Below are 18,067 nucleotides of genomic sequence, written 5' to 3' on the forward strand. Positions count from 1 at the left end.
TACTCCCTGTAGAAATGACCCCGTAGAGATTACATCTATAGATCTACTCTCTGTAGAGATTAGCCCTGTAGATCTACTCCCTATAGAAATTAGCCCTGTAGATCTACTCCCTATAGAAATTAACCCTGTAGATCTACTCCCTGAAGAGATTAACCCTGGTGACCTACTCATGTAGAGATTAACCCTGTAGATCTACCCCCTGTAAAGATTAATCCTGCAGATCTACCCCCTGTAAAGATTAATCCTGTAGCTTCAGGTCCAGACTCATACAGCGGCTATCTATGCCACATCTGCCCCACAACTACACCCCCTTAGTTCCACCCCTCTATGGAGATCTAGCCTCGTGTAGAATTTAACCTTACAGACCTTTCCCCTCCACAAAAGATTACCAGTGGAGATCTACCCCATTTAGAAATATTTCCCCCTGTAGTAATTACAGCTGGATCTACCACCATCGAAATGACCCCTACAGATCCATCCCTGTATAGTTCACCCCTGGCGATTGACCTTCTTAGAGATTAACCCTGTAGATCTACCCCCTGCAGAGGTTAACACCCCAGATCTATTCCCTGTAGAGATCACCCCTGTAAATCTACCCCGAGTGGAAATGACCCCTGGCGATCTGCCTCCTGTAGAGATTAACCCTGCAGATCTACTGCCTGTAGAGATAGATCCACTAGATTGATTCTCTGTAAAGATTACTCAGTGAATCTATTCCCTGTAGTGATTAGCCTTGTAGATCTACTCCCTGTAGAAATGACCCCGTAGAGATTACATCTATAGATCTACTCTCTGTAGAGATTAGCCCTATAGATCTACTCCCTATAGAAATTAGCCCTGTAGATCTACTCCCTATAGAAATTAACCCTGTAGATCTACTCCCTGAAGAGATTAACCCTGGTGACCTACTCATGTAGAGATTAACCCTGTAGATCTACCCCCTGTAAAGATTAATCCTGCAGATCTACCCCCTGTAAAGATTAATCCTGTAGCTTCAGGTCCAGACTCATACAGCGGCTATCTATGCCACATCTGCCCCACAACTACACCCCCTTAGTTCCACCCCTCTATGGAGATCTAGCCTCGTGTAGAATTTAACCTTACAGACCTTTCCCCTCCACAAAAGATTACCAGTGGAGATCTACCCCATTTAGAAATATTTCCCCCTGTAGTAATTACAGCTGGATCTACCACCATCGAAATGACCCCTACAGATCCATCCCTGTATAGTTCACCCCTGGCAATTGACCTTCTTAGAGATTAACCCTGTAGATCTACCCCCTGCAGAGGTTAACACCCCAGATCTATTCCCTGTAGAGATCACCCCTGTAAATCTACCCCGAGTGGAAATGACCCCTGGCGATCTGCCTCCTGTAGAGATTAACCCTGCAGATCTACTGCCTGTAGAGATTGATCATTTAGCTTGACCCCTGTAAAGATTACTCAGTGAATCTATTCCCTGTAGTGATTAGCCCTGTAGATCTACTCCCTATAGAAATTAACCCTGTAGATCTACTCCCTGAAGAGATTAACCCTGGTGACCTACTCATGTAGAGATTAACCCTGTAGATCTACCCCCTGTAAAGATTAATCCTGCAGATCTACCCCCTGTAAAGCTTAATCCTGTAGATCTACTCCCTGTAGAGATTACCCCTGAAAATCTACCCCTTGCAGAGATTACCCCTGTAGATCTAGTCCCTATAGAGATTTCCTCTGTGTATTTCCTCTCTGTAGAGATTACCACTATAGATCTTCTCCCTGTATAGGTTTCCTGTGTAAATCTACTCCATGTCAAGATTCCACCTACAGATCTACTTATATCTACTTATAACCTCCCCCCCCTTTAGAATGTACTCCTAGAGATCTATTCCTCTGTACAGATTACCTCTATAGATCTACCCCCTGCAGTGTTTACCCCTTGAGATCAACAACCCCACCCATGCCCTGCCTCCTGTAGTTTATCCCTAGAGATTTACTTTTATAGATCTGCTCCCTGTAGACTCTACAGGTGTGCTGTACTCCTGTAGAGTTTACCCACAGCGATGTACCCCACATAGTTACAGCTAGGATTAAGGTTAGCTAGCAGTAACACCAGGCAATGAAAACTGAATGTTTGTTAAATAGGTAGCTGCGTAATTGAGATGTTTCTGTTATTACTGCTCTTTGGGTTCTTTTCGATATTTTGTAGTGAATGTTGTTGCTTCTGGCCAGTGTTTTGAATGCAAAGCTCTAAAAACAAACACGATTAGCATTAACTGTGCTAGCAAACTACATTAACTAGTTTCAAAGTACTAAAAATGACTAAAAAATATTTCAATTCAATTCAATTAAACAAACGTGAAATTCCACACTGGCCTCCACTGCAGACTGGGGCAGTCGTGGGCTGAAGTTTAGGGAACTGGCCCTGTGACCGCGAGGTTGCCGGTTCGATCCCCAGAGCTGACAGTACACTGACTGAGGTGTCCTTGAGCAAAACACCTAACCCCAAGCTGCTCCCCAGGCGCTGCAGATAGGGCTGCCCACCGCTCCGGGCAAGTGTGCTCACTGCCCCCTAGAGTGTGCGGGCTCACTAGTGTGTATGTGGTGTTTCACTGCATGGATGGGTTAAATGTGGGGGTGAAATTCCCCCCGTTGTGGCACTAATAAGGGTCTCTTAAAATGAAGCTGATTTTTATTCTCAATTAATCAAACAGTGGGCAGATGATTTGTTGCAAGCTGAGTGTCAAACCGAATGTTTTGTGTGTTTATAGCAACTAAAGTTGTGTAAAAGTTCATCATGTAAATCCAGTCAGTGCTACACACATCCAGCAGGAAAAAGTGGGAAAAATCAGTTCCAGTCAGTGAAGACGCTTTATCATGCTTGTACACTAATATAGAGCCTGGTTCATATCAGCAGTGGTGGGAGTTACAAGACAAGGTGCATAACATCACCGTCCAAAAAAAAACCCACGTATTTCCATTTTCTGGGATTCTCACAGCGAGGAGGGCCTGGGTTCGATTCCCCGGCCAGGTGACCGGGGTCCTCTCTGTGTGGAGTCTGCATGTTCTCCCCGTGCCTGCGTGGGTTTCCTCCGGGTTCTCCGGTTTCCTCCCACAGTCCAAAGACATGCAGTTGGACATGCTAAATTGCCCCTGGGTGTGAGTGTGTGAGTGACTGTCTGTGTCTGTCTGTCTGCCCTGCGATGGACTGGCGACCTGTCCAGGGTGTATCCTTGTATCCTGCCTTCTGCCCGATGACCGCTGGGATAGGCTCCAGCACCCCCATCACACCCCCCCCCCCCCCCCCCCCCACCACCCCACCCACCCTGGCGAGCCTGAGGGAGAAGCGGCTTAGAAAATGTATGGATGGATAAATTACCTCAATAAATGGACCCATAGAAATGCTCCAAAACTGCTTTAAAACAAATCTTTACATTAAACATAAAGAATATAAGTGGAGACTTGCTTTTCTTTGGACAGCAACAATGTCTTGCCTATTGGATTTTGGTGAGCGCCCCCTGTCTTTTAGACAGGTGTAGTGCTGCGGGGGTGGGGGGGGTGTGATGCTGATGTGTTAACAGACACTCGGTAGCACAAAGCACTGCAAGATAGTTTCTGTTCTCTTCAATAAAGAGGCCAATCGCTGTGACCCAAATAGATCATCACTCTCATCACAGCACAGTGATTATTTTTTCACAGAGAGAGAGGAGGAGGAGTCTGTTCTCTTATATTTATCTCACATACCGGAGGTGTGATCTGAAGCCAACTTTACATTGTGGAACTTTCACACAAATTCAAATCTCATAATGCTCAATTTGACTCAATTTGTTGGAGGTAAAGCCTCCAGCAAATCACATGAAACGTGTCTGAAACTCAGACGGAACAGCTGCAACCAAGACCAGCCAATCAAATTGACCATAATGTGCCAAACAGTTATGTCAAATGATCTGGTTTGAACTGACTTAACTCAAAAAATCAGACAAAATATTGTTTTTTGGGTAAACAGCTAGAGGGCGGAGCTGAGTGACATTTGTTTATTTGATGGTTGTTAATGATGCCTTTAGAGGGCGGCGCTGAGTGGCGTTTTTTTATTTGATGGTTGTTAATGACGCCTTTAGAGGGCGGCGCTGAGCGACATTTGTTTATTTGATGGTTGTTAATGACGCCTTTAGAGGGCGGTGCTGAGTGGCGTTTGTTTATTTGATGGTTGTTAATGACGTCTTTAGAGGGCGGCGCTGAGTGACGTTTGTTTATTTGATGGTTGTTAATGACGCCTTTAGAGGGCGGTGCTGAGCGGCGTTTGTTTATTTGATGGTTGTTAATGACGTCTTTAGAGGGCGGTGCTGAGTGGCGTTTGTTTATTTGATGGTTGTTAATGACGCCTTTAGAGGGCGGTGCTGAGTGACGTTTGTTTATTTGATGGTTGTTAATGACGCCTTTAGAGGGCGGCGCTGAGCGGCGTTTGTTTATTTGATGGTTGTTAATGACGCCTTTAGAGGGCGGTGCTGAGCGGCATTTGTTTATTTGATGGTTGTTAATGACGTCTTTAGAGGGCGGTGCTGAGCGGCGTTTGTTTATTTGATGGTTGTTAATGACGTCTTTAGAGGGCGGTGCTGAGTGACGTTTGTTTATTTGATGGTTGTTAATGACGCCTTTAGAGGGCGGCGCTGAGCGGCGTTTGTTTATTTGATGGTTGTTAATGACGCCTTTAGAGGGCGGTGCTGAGTGACGTTTGTTTATTTGATGGTTGTTAATGACGTCTTTAGAGGGCGGCGCTGAGTGACGTTTGTTTATTTGATGGTTGTTAATGACGTCTTTAGAGGGCGGTGCTGAGTGACGTTTGTTTATTTGATGGTTGTTAATGACGCCTTTAGAGGGCGGCGCTGAGCGGCGTTTGTTTATTTGATGGTTGTTAATGACGCCTTTAGAGGGCGGTGCTGAGTGACGTTTGTTTATTTGATGGTTGTTAATGACGTCTTTAGAGGGCGGCGCTGAGTGACGTTTGTTTATTTGATGGTTGTTAATGACGTCTTTAGAGGGCGGTGCTGAGCGGCGTTTGTTTATTTGATGGTTGTTAATGACGTCTTTAGAGGGCGGCGCTGAGTGACGTTTGTTTATTTGATGGTTGTTAATGACGTCTTTAGAGGGCGGAGCTGAGCGGCGTTTGTTTATTTGATGGTTGTTAATGACACCTTTAGAGGGCGGCGCTGAGCGGCGTTTGTTTATTTGATGGTTGTTAATGACGTCTTTAGAGGGCGGCGCTGAGTGACGTTTGTTTATTTGATGGTTGTTAATGACACCTTTAGAGGGCGGCGCTGAGCGGCGTTTGTTTATTTGATGGTTGTTAATGACGTCTTTAGAGGGCGGCGCTGAGTGACGTTTGTTTATTTGATGGTTGTTAATGACGTCTTTAGAGGGCGGTGCTGAGCGGCGTTTGTTTATTTGATGGTTGTTAATGACACCTTTAGAGGGCGGCGCTGAGTGACGTTTGTTTATTTGATGGTTGTTAATGACGCCTTTAGAGGGCGGTGCTGAGTGACGTTTGTTTATTTGATGGTTGTTAATGACGTCTTTAGAGGGCGGCGCTGAGTGACGTTTGTTTATTTGATGGTTGTTAATGACGTCTTTAGAGGGCGGCGCTGAGTGACGTTTGTTTATTTGATGGTTGTTAATGACGTCTTTAGAGGGCGGCGCTGAGCGGCGTTTGTTTATTTGATGGTGGTTAATGACGTCTTTCGAGGGCGGTGCTGAGAGACGTTTGTTTATTTGATGGTTGTTAATGACGTCTTTAGAGGGCGGTGCTGAGTGACGTTTGTTTATTTGATGGTTGTTAATGACGTCTTTAGAGGGCGGCGCTGAGCGGCGTTTGTTTATTTGATGGTTGTTAATGACGTCTTTAGAGGGCGGTGCTGAGTGGCGTTTGTTTATTTGATGGTTGTTAATGACGTCTTTAGAGGGCGGTGCTGAGTGGCGTTTGTTTATTTGATGGTTGTTAATGACGTCTTTAGAGGGCGGTGCTGAGCGACGTTTGTTTATTTGATGGTTGTTAATGACGTCTTTAGAGGGCGGTGCTGAGCGACGTTTGTTTATTTGATGGTTGTTAATGACGTCTTTAGAGGGCGGTGCTGAGCGGCGTTTGTTTATTTGATGGTTGTTAATGACGTCTTTAGAGGGCGGCGCTGATCGGCGTTTGTTTATTTGATGGTTGTTAATGACGCCTTTAGAGGGCGGCGCTGAGCGGCGTTTGTTTATTTGATGGTTGTTAATGACGTCTTTAGAGGGCGGAGCTGAGCGGCGTTTGTTTATTTGATGGTTGTTAATGACGTCTTTAGAGGGCGGAGCTGAGCGGCGTTTGTTTATTTGATGGTTGTTAATGACGTCTTTAGAGGGCGGAGCTGAGCGGCGTTTGTTTATTTGATGGTTGTTAATGACGTCTTTAGAGGGCGGAGCTGAGCGGCGTTTGTTTATTTGATGGTTGTTAATGACGTCTTTCGAGGGTGGTGCTGAGTGACGTTTGTTTATTTGATGGTTGTTAATGACGCCTTTAGAGGGCGGCGCTGAGCGGCGTTTGTTTATTTGATGGTTGTTAATGACGCCTTTAGAGGGCGGTGCTGAGCGGCGTTTGTTTATTTGATGGTTGTTAATGACGTCTTTAGAGGGCGGTGTTGAGTGACGTTTGTTTATTTGATGGTTGTTTATGACGCCTTTAGAGGGCGGTGTTGAGTGACGTTTGTTTATTTGATGGTTGTTAATGACGTCATTAGAGGGCGGCGCTGAGTGACGTTTGTTTATTTGATGGTTGTTAATGACGTCTTTAGAGGGCGGCGCTGAGTGATGTTTGTTAGTCCTTTGACTTTACTAAAGTCTTTACCACAGTAAAGTCAAAGAATTAGCATTAGAATTGTGGTAAATGAATTAGCCCGCTTGCTAATGGCAGTTCTCGACACATTTTTGCAACAAACCACTGTAAAATGTGTTGTGGTAAATATATAACAATGTAATATGCATTTTTAGTTCTGATGGTAGGAGACTTAGCCAGCTTGCTAACAGCTGCGTTAGCTACTTGACTAACTGCAGCTGCACAAGTCAATTAGCTACACTTATGTACTTCAGATCGGCACAGAACTCCTGGGAGAAGCTAATTATCTTTGAAACGGCGTTCGTGTCATTGCTGTAAATGGTTAAACATTTAGCTAGCCTGCTAACTGCACCAACACAGTGGACTCGCAAGGTGGCTAGCAAACGTCTAGCGGCTTTAGCCTCTGCTGGCCGCTGTGGCTGAAAGGCTGTAATGTGCTGCCGCTGAAGGAAAAGGCACACAAGGACATCTGATCAGCAGCCGTAATGATCTCATTCACGCCCTCTCGCTGTCTCACACCAGCTCTGTTGGTCGGTGATTGAGCCAGAGCAGGTCATTAACTCAATGACATTATCAGACATTAGAAAAGTTCCCATAACGCTGTGCATCCACGGCGCATGGATTTCTGCAGTGGTGAACCAAGATGACTAGAGCAGGGCCGTCAGACAGAAAACAACAAACAACAAACAACAAAACACCCTTACAATCGTGCTTATTCCTGTTAGCGCCCCAATGTGATGTCTAATAACATGTTAGCGCTAAGCTAACACTGCCGCACACACACACACACACACACACATTGAGGCAGACACTTCACTGATCAGCTATACTGTTTATTTAGATTTGCTACGTAACATTACACTTCCAGTTTAAAATGCCATGCTAATTGACTCCAGGCAGGTTGGAAACAACAACAAGTAAGAGAACCCAGCTAATGCTATCCAAAGCTGGCTCTAAATGTGGGTATTGTTATATAAACTGTGTCTGTTCTACAGTTTCTCATTAGGCTGAATGAATAACCGACTCTAAATGTAGGTATTGTGATATAAACCGAGTCTGTTCTACAGTTTCTCATTAGGCTGAATGAATAACCGACTCTAAATGTAGGTATTGTGATATAAACTGATTCTGTTCTACAGTTTCTCATTAGGCTGAATGAATAACCGACTCTAAATGTAGGTATTGTGATATAAACCGAGTCTGTTCTACAGTTTCTCATTAGGCTGAATGAATAACCGGCTCTGAATGTAGGTATTGTGATATAAACCGAGTCTGTTCTACAGTTTCTCTTTAGGCTGAATGAATAACCGACTCTAAATGTAGGTATTGTGATATAAACCGAGTCTGTTCTACAGTTTCTCATTAGGCTGAATGAATAACCGGCTCTAAATGTAGGTATTGTGATATAAACCGAGTCTGTTCTACAGTTTCTCATTAGGCTGAATGAATAACTGACTCTAAATGTAGGTATTGTGATATAAACCGAGTCTGTTCCACAGTTTCTCATTAGGCTGAATGAATAACCGACTCTAAATGTAGGTATTGTGATATAAACCGAGTCTGTTCTACAGTTTCTCATTAGGCTGAATGAATAACCGACTCTAAATGTAGGTATTGTGATATAAACCGAGTCTGTTCTACAGTTTCTCATTAGGCTGAATGAATAACCGACTCTAAATGTAGGGATTGTGATATAAACCGAGTCTGTTCTACAGTTTCTCATAAGGCTGAATGAATAACTGACTCTAAATGTAGGGATTGTGATATAAACCGAGTCTGTTCTACAGTTTCTCATAAGGCTGAATGAATAACCGGCTCTAAATGTAGGGATTGTGATATAAACCGAGTCTGTTCTACAGTTTCTCATTAGGCTGAATGAATAACCGACTCTAAATGTAGGTATTGTGATATAAACCGAGTCTGTTCTACAGTTTCTCATTAGGCTGAATGAATAACCGACTCTAAATGTAGGTATTGTGATATAAACCGAGTCTGTTCTACAGTTTCTCATTAGGCTGAATGAATAACCGACTCTAAATGTAGGTATTGTGATATAAACCGAGTCTGTTCCACAGTTTCTCATTAGGCTGAATGAATAACCGGCTCTAAATGTAGGTATTGTGATATAAACCGAGTCTGTTCCACAGTTTCTCATTAGGCTGAATGAATAACCCACTCTAAATGTAGGTATTGTGATATAAACCGAGTCTGTTCTACAGTTTCTCATTAGGCTGAATGAATAACCGACTCTAAATGTAGGTATTGTGATATAAACCGAGTCTGTTCTACAGTTTCTCATTAGGCTGAATGAATAACCCGCTCTAAATGTAGGTATTGTGATATAAACCGAGTCTGTTCTACAGTTTCTCATTAGGCTGACTGAATAACCGGCTCTAAATGTAGGTATTGTGATATAAACCGAGTCTGTTCCACAGTTTCTCATTAGGCTGAATGAATAACCCACTCTAAATGTAGGTATTGTGATATAAACCGAGTCTGTTCTACAGTTTCTCATTAGGCTGAATGAATAACCGACTCTAAATGTAGGTATTGTGATATAAACCGAGTCTGTTCCACAGTTTCTCATTAGGCTGAATGAATAACCGACTCTAAATGTAGGTATTGTGATATAAACCGAGTCTGTTCCACAGTTTCTCATTAGGCTGAATGAATAACCGACTCTAAATGTAGGTATTGTGATATACACCGAGTCTGTTCCACAGTTTCTCATTAGGCTGAATGAATAACCGACTCTAAATGTAGGTATTGTGATATAAACCGAGTCTGTTCTACAGTTTCTCATTAGGCTGAATGAATAACTGACTAAATGTAGGGATTGTGATATAAACCGAGTCTGTTCTACAGTTTCTCATTAGGCTGGATGAATAACCAACTCTAAATGTAGGTATTGTGATATAAACCGAGTCTGTTCTACAGTTTCTCATTAGGCTGAATGAATAACTGACTCTAAATGTAGGTTTTGTGATATAAACCGAGTCTGTTCTACAGTTTCTCATTAGGCTGAATGAATAACCGACTCTAAATGTAGGTATTGTGATATAAACTGAGTCTGTTCTACAGTTTCTCATTAGGCTGAATGAATAACTGACTCTAAATGTAGGTATTGTGATATAAACTGAGTCTGTTCTACAGTTTCTCATTAGGCTGAATGAATAACCGATTCAAAATGTAGGTATTGTGATATAAACCGAGTCTGTTCTACAGTTTCTCATTAGGCTGAATGAATAACTGACTCTAAATGTAGGTTTTGTGATATAAACCGAGTCTGTTCTACAGTTTCTCATTAGGCTGAATGAATAACTGACTCTAAATGTAGGTATTGTGATATAAACTGAGTCTGTTCTACAGTTTCTCATTAGGCTGAATGAATAACCGACTCTAAATGTAGGTATTGTGATAAAAGTAAGTAAAGTGTGACTCAGCTCTCGACATGGCATCGTTTTGACCCTCAACCGTCCGCCCCAAGGATGTTAACACTGCAGCTATTGAGCACAGCTGACTTGGGGGGGGGCTTGAATGGGTGGATCTTTGTGTGCGCTCAATCGCTGCAATATTAAACTGTAACACTGCCTCCATTCTCTAGATTAAGTGTCGATGCGCCAGCAGGGCGGCGCTCTAATTGGTGCGTTTGTGAGCGATGGTTCTTTCAGCAGCCAATAGCGTTGCAGCAGCTTCAACTGTCATTATCCTGACCTCTGATGGTGCAATTTGGGAATCGATCTGAAATCCCCACACTGACACTGCCCCCACTGTCCCCCACCCCCCCACCCCCCAACACACACACATATCACTGCGACTGATGCCTGCCCTGATTCCTCTGCTGTGAGTTAATCAGTGGTTCTGCCAATAACCTACAGTTAGGAGTGTGTGTGTGTGTGTGTGTGTGTGTGTGTGTGTGTGTGTGTGTGTGTGTGTGTGTGTGTGTGTTTGTTTGTGTGTGTGTGTGTTCTTGTATTGAGAAGTGTTTTTAACCCCCCTCAAGAAACACACACAGGAACAAACCTCCACTGAACTCACAACAGCACATTTACCAGCAGTGTAACAGTGACATCTAGTGGACAAGACTGGGAAATACAGGCTTTGTGTATTAAATGGCCTTTAAGGTTTATATGCATAGACATTGCTTGAAAATACAAGAGTTTGTAAAGCAAAGAGTTTGCAAAGACTACGCTCTCCATCCAGTGATGGTTCTTCAAGTGTTCTTTAATTAGATTTGCACGATTAACGGGTTCTTCACACTGTGAAAGCCTTCTTCAGACTGACAGTTAATGTGCTGTAAATGGCTCTACGTTTTTTTAAAAGAGTTTCAATGTCAAGCTTGGCACAATAGCAGAACCCTTTTTGCCGCTATATAGAACCATTTCCAAAAGGTTCCATATAGAACCATCTACAGCACATTCTCTTAAAAACGCTTTCACAGTCTGAAGAACCCTTTAATCATGCAAAGGGTTCTACGAGTGTTCGTGGTCCATATATGAGCACTAAGTCCTTTATGAATTTTGTGATGTCACAAAAACTCAATCAGCCTGCAGCAGTTTAGCCCCGCCCATTCGTGCTGAGGTCATGTGGTTTCAGCTCGGACTCTTTTGTGAGTGAGGTGCAACAGAGGGTAGCCAATCAGAACCGAGCTCGTCTACATACATCAGTCTTAGAGGACAAGCCGAAAACAGCCTGTTGGATGTGTAAGGTGTAAAGTGAGGCTGGAAAATGGTGATACAGTAATGAATCATGATGTTTTTGGTGTAAAAAAGTAGAAATTAAATAATAAAGTGTGGAACGTGGGCACTTTATGGCGTGAACGTGCTCTTTAGTAGGAGGGGGTGGATGGAGGGCCGCACTGTTTTGGATGTAATCGTCTATTCAGCCCTGCAAAATGCATGACCTTAAAACAGAACCAGCTTCAAAACAGAGCACTTACATCCCTCTCCCTTGCTCGCTCTCATGTTTTAGACCGCATCCCTACATGGGTGGAGGTTTATATCGTTCACTAATGATCTGAAAACAAGAACAGCATGAATACAATGTGAATAAAAACATGACTAACATCGCCAACTCTGCTTTTTAGCGAACAACTCAAGCTGAGATTGTGTTCGGCTGCTGTTTGAATCAGTTCCAGCTGGGGGCAGCACAGTCACTACTAGATCTAGTCTCGAGAGACATTATAAAGGAGGAGGAGACAGTCACTGGTTGAAACACATATGTAGACATTTTCTTTACCATCCAGAACCACCAGTGAACCTACACGAGTCTTCTGATTTTATATGGAATGTTGATGATGGAAAATAGCGGAAAATCTGGAATGATCAGTTTTCTTTGGGGACTATTTTGCCTCACAGCTCCCTGCATGTCTCCCTCCACCATGAATGGAGTTTAAGTTCTCCAAACTATCATAAAACAGCGTCTCAGTTATCAGGCAGTGAATTCAGAACCATTTACTGTAGGAACTTTCTGTGAGGAGCTTTTAGAGATGGACGTCTGGTTCCTATCACCACCACTGTGAGCAGTTCTGACTCGGTAAGATTATCTAGAACAGAGCGTTTCACTCCAAACCGCTCTGAACAACTCTGTTTACATCTTAACCACTTAATTATGTGAAAATGTAGGCTAATTGATTGAGTTCACCTTCAATACTACATAAATACATTCAACATGATGGAAGTCATCAGCGCTCTGGATGATCTGTAACTCAGATACTATTGCTTATTTCCAGCATATGACTACTGTATTATCTGTATGATCAGAGTAGGTGGGTCTGATTTGTGAACACAGTGGTTTCACAGACATATATTAACCTGCAGAGCCGACAGTGAATCAACACTGTGACCTGCTTTAGTCCAGGATCATCATCGTCTGATCAACTGACCCAAGAAGACTGAGACCTGCTGCACCATCTGAGGATTAATCACTAACATACACAAGGAGAGAGAGAGAGAGAGAGAGAGAGTACAGAGAAAAGGAGAGGGAGAGGGAGAGAGTACAGAGAGAAGGAGAGAGAGAGGGAGAGGGAGAGAGTACAGAGAGAAGGAGAGAGAGAGAGATGAAGTGAGAGAGTACAGAAAGGGAGAGAGAGAGGGAGAGAGTACAGAGAGAAGGAGAGAGAGAGGGAGAGGGAGAGAGTACAGAGAGAAGGAGAGAGAGAGAGATGGAGAGAGAGAGTACAGAGAGAGGGAGAGAGAGAGGGAGAGGGAGAGAGTACAGAGAGAAGGAGAGAGAGAGAGATGGAGAGAGAGAGTACAGAAAGGGAGAGAGAGAGGGAGAGGGAGAGAGTACAGAGAGAAGGAGAGAGAGAGGGAGAGGGAGAGAGTACAGAGAGAAGGAGAGAGAGAGAGATGGAGAGAGAGAGTACAGAAAGGGAGAGAGAGAGGGAGAGGGAGAGAGTACAGAGAGAAGGAGAGAGAGAGAGATGGAGAGAGTACAGAAAGGGAGAGAGAGAGGGAGAGGGAGAGAGTACAGAGAAAAGGAGAGAGAGAGGGAGAGGGAGAGAGTACAGAGAGAAGGAGAGAGAGAGAGATGGAGAGAGAGAGTACAGAAAGGGAGAGGGAGAGGGAGAGAGTACAGAGAGAAGGAGAGAGAGAGGGAGAGGGAGAGAGTACAGAGAGAAGGAGAGAGAGAGAGATGGAGAGAGAGAGTACAGAGAGAGGGAGAGAGAGAGGGAGAGGGAGAGAGTACAGAGAGAAGGAGAGAGAGAGATGGAGAGAGAGAGTACAGAAAGGGAGAGAGAGAGGGAGAGGGAGAGAGTACAGAGAGAAGGAGAGAGAGAGGGAGAGGGAGAGAGTACAGAGAGAAGGAGAGAGAGAGAGATGGAGAGAGAGAGTACAGAAAGGGAGAGAGAGAGGGAGAGGGAGAGAGTACAGAGAGAAGGAGAGAGAGAGAGATGGAGAGAGTACAGAAAGGGAGAGAGAGAGGGAGAGGGAGAGGGAGAAAGAGAGTACAGAGAGAGGGAGAGAGAGATAGAGTACAGATAGAGAGAGGGAGACAGAGTGAGAGAGATAGAGAAGGAGGGAGGAGAGAGTGGGGCAGAGAAACAGCGAGAGGACAGATAGAGAGAGGGAGAGAGACAGAGAGACAGAGGACAGATAAAGAGAGGGAGAGCGTGAGGGGAGCTAAAGAAAAAGAGGGAGAAAGAGCGAGGGAGAGAAACAGAGAATGAGGAAGGAGGGAAGAGAGGAGAGATAGAGAAAAACAGTGAGGGAGGAAGAGAGAGCTACAGAAAGAGGAGAGGAAAGTGAAGGAGACAGAGTGTGAGAGGGTGAGGGTGAGTAAGAGAGAGAGGGAGAGTGAGTGAGAAAGGGAGGAGAGAGACAGAGAGTGAGTGACAGAGAGAGAGAGCGAGAGAGGGAGGAGGGAGAGAGAGTGAGATGGAGAGTGAGTGACAGAGAGAGAGCGAGAGAGAGGGAGGAGAGAGAGTGAGACAGAGAATGAGTGACACAGAGAGAGAGACAGAGAGAGAGGAGAGAGAGAGATGGAGAGAGAGAGGAGAGAGAGAGGAGAGAGAGAGGGGGAGAATGGTGTGAGTAAGAGGAGGACAGTAATGATGCATTTATTAGTGTATTTTTATACAGTGTTGAGTCTCTATTGCTGACCACATCAGCGTCCAGCTCTCACAGCTCTTTCTCCTGTAAAGGTTACAGTCTGATTATTACTCAATGTGGGAGCTCAGAACAGTCCAACAGAGGCAGGCGGGGGGGGGGGCTGGGCGACTACAGTAACTGACCACTGACAGGACTGTGACTGACACGCCGCTCAGTCATGTCCATCTCTAATATCTACACTCCTAAAAACAAGGTTCCTCAAGGGTTCTTCAGTAAAGACACTGGGCCTCATTCACCATCTGTCCCCTGACCCTGACTCACCAATGTTCTCTTACGTTAGGTTTGTTCTTAGGTAAGAACTGAATCTACACACACTCAAGAGCACAAAGGTGAGAACAGTTCTGCACTTTAAGATCACGTTTATGAATCTGATGGAGACTTTTTCTTAGAACCTTTCTCAAGAACATATTTAAGAACATACTTAGGAGGAAATTGGAGAATGAGGCCCAGTGGGTCTACATTAGGGCCATGAACATTCAAAGAACCATTTGTTTAAAGGGTTCTTTGCATTGTTAAATGGTTCTTCACACTGATGGGGAATGTGCTGTATATGGTTCTATGTAGAATCTTTTTGAAAAGTGTTCTTCTATTGTTATGATGTCAAGCTTGATGTGAACCTTAATGAGTGTTCATGGTTTACTAAAGAACCTGTGAAGAACCGTCTTTATTAAAAGAGTACTGTCTCCATCAAGTGAAGGCAAACTACAGTTCATAAGTCAGACAGCATCAGATGACATCAGACAGCTTACCAGCATCAGACAGTGTAACATTAGACAACTGAATGGTATCAGACAGTGTGATGGCCTTAAACGGCATAATGGTATCCGACAACATAGCATCAGACATCATAGCAGCAACAGTGTAGCAGTATTAGAACAGTGAAATGCCATCAGACATTGTAATGCCATCAGACATCGAACCACATCAGACAGTGTCAAATAGCATCAGACAGCGTAATGACATTAGGCAGCGTAATGTTTTAAATAGCATAACGGCATCAGATAGAGTATGACAGCATTAGACAGCATATGGCATCAGACAGCATAATGACATCAGACAGCGTATTGTATTAGACAGTGTAACGGCATCAGATGGAATAATGGCATTAGAAAACATAACGGCCTTAGACAGCATAACGTCATCAGACAGCATAATGGCATCAGACAATGTAATGGCATCAGATAGAGTAATGGCCTTAGACAGCATAACGGCATCAGACAGCATAATGTCATCAGACAGTGTAATGGCATCAGATAGAGTAACGGCATCAGACAGTGTAATGACATCAGACAGGGTAATGACATCAGACAGCGTGATGGGATCAGACAGCGTAATGCATTAGACAGTGTAACAGTATCAGATAGAGTAAAAGCATTAGACAGCACAATGGCATCAGATAGCAATATGGCATCTGACAGCATAATGACATCAGACAGCGTGATGGCATCAGACAGCGCAATGCATTAGACAGTGTAACGGCATCAGAGAGAGTAATAGCATTAGACAGCATCATGGCATCAGATAGCAATATGGCATCTGACAGCATAATGACATCAGACAGCGTGATGGCATCAGACAGCGCAATGCATTAGACAGTGTAACGGCATCAGAGAGAGTAATAGCATTAGACAGCATCATGGCATCAGATAGCAATATGGCATCTGACAGCATAATGACATCAGACAGTGTGATGGCATCAGACAGCGCAATGCATTAGACAGCGTAACGGCATCAGATAGAGTAATGGCATTAGACAGCATAACTGCATCTGACAGCGTTATGGCATCTGACAGCATAGTGACATCAGACACTAATGGCATCAGACAGCGTAATGCATTAGACAGCGTAAATGGCATCAGACAGCGTAATGCATTAGACAGCGTAAATGGCATCAGACAGAGTAATAGCCTTAGACAGCGTAAATGGCATCAGACAGCGTTATGGAATCTGACAGCATAATGACATCAGACAGTGTTATGGCATCAGACAGCGTAAAGACGGGTTTTCCGTCACATATTCAGCCCGCACCTGTTTCTTGCCCTTAGCCCCGCCCTGTCATTGTTCTCAGCTGTCTCTCGTTTTGAGTGTTTGTATATATACCCCTTGTTTTAGTGTTGTCTTGGCTTGAAATTGAATATGAATGTGAACCTGAAGGTGCGTGTGTTTGTCCTGGACTCTTCATAGATGGTCTGTAGCTTTGTTGTAGTGTTCTTGTTTTAGTGTGGCCCTTATTTATGTTCCTTTTCTTGCTTGTTTTCTTGTTTTACTACATGATTTTTCTGTCTTGGCCTTTGGCTCAAACCTACTCACACTTGCATCCTGCTTTATCTGCTGCACTCACGATGTTACAAACGGCACCAGACACAATAAAAGCACCACACAGTGTAAGGCATCAGAATGTAATGGCATTTGTAGAGTGTAACAATACAAGACAAACGTTGGGGACGTCTGACAACGTAACAGGATCAGATGGTGTAACTACATCAAACAACATCAGCAAGTGTAACAGTATCTGATATCAGAATGGGGACCTGCTTCTAATAAATATTTGTGCCAGTCTGGCTTATGCAGATCCTTTAAACTATAAAAAGTAACCCAGGAACACACAAACACACTCAGCTGTGCTAACTTTGCTAACAGCAGCTACAGGTTCCAGGCCAGCCAGCTCTGCTTAGCCAGCACTGCACACAGCCACACACACACAAGCCCAGAGTGAGCCTGACCGGGTTCAGCAGCGTCACTCTTCGTCACTCCCTCCTCTTCGTCTTCGTCCTCTGCCTTGTTGCTGCGAGACAGAAGGCGGCGGAAGGCACTCAGGTACCGCGTCATTGTGTGTTTGTCTGTTCTAAAAGTCCTCTGCTGGCCTGTAAGCCTCGGTTCTCTGTACTGCGGTGGTCTCTACTACTGTATACAGACCTATAGTGGTCTGCATTGCTCTCTATGCTGTTACCACATTCAGACTATCAGCGCACACACACAGATCCAATCACACAGCTGACTTTGGGGGGGTTGAGTGATTGGATCTGTGCGTGTGTCTTTCCACTGGGGGGTATTTGACAGGATTAAGTGGTCACCTAAAACCACATACACATGGACACGCCCTGACTTTCTATGTCAGTTCAGAGACCCTTAGCTGCAGTGCTGAGGGTAATGCAGTACAAAGCAAGGCTGGCTTTACACAGGGAAACGTCCACACAGCTATTTGCATGTTGTGAGTTGTATTCTGGATTTGTTTGTGTCACTCGTTCAGGCCCTCCTTTAAAGGCTCTTCATAGAACATGCTCCTCATATGTTTCATATCAAAATGCTCCGTTATCTTCATCACTGCTTTCCAAAAGCGCTGCAGCAGCTTCAGCAGCTGTAAACTCTCTGCAGGCCATTTCACACGAGTCTCCAATGTGGACTGAATGAAGAATGAAGGGTTTCCGGCTTGATGATCAGTACTTAGTGATTTCCTGAGTGAAGTCCTTTAATGAGTCCATCGCTCAGTTACACACAGAATGTAGAAGGACACACGAATCCACCAGTTCTACATGGTGAGAGGCAGATGAGGTGTATCTCCGACCCTCTTCATAGGCTCATAACTCCGGATGTGATTCATGTAGGATCTCGGGAT

At 44.2% G+C, this 18,067-nt stretch overlaps 1 protein-coding gene across 1 annotated transcript in view; it reads right to left on the reverse strand.

The window, feature by feature from the left end:
* fgf12b (fibroblast growth factor 12b) overlaps positions 1–18,067 on the reverse strand; it is a 57,561-nt gene that overhangs the window by 22,593 nt on the left and 16,901 nt on the right. The window lies entirely within an intron of this gene.

Source organism: Pygocentrus nattereri, chromosome 17 (assembly GCF_015220715.1).
Source record: "Pygocentrus nattereri isolate fPygNat1 chromosome 17, fPygNat1.pri, whole genome shotgun sequence".
Classification (NCBI taxonomy): domain Eukaryota; kingdom Metazoa; phylum Chordata; class Actinopteri; order Characiformes; family Serrasalmidae; genus Pygocentrus; species Pygocentrus nattereri.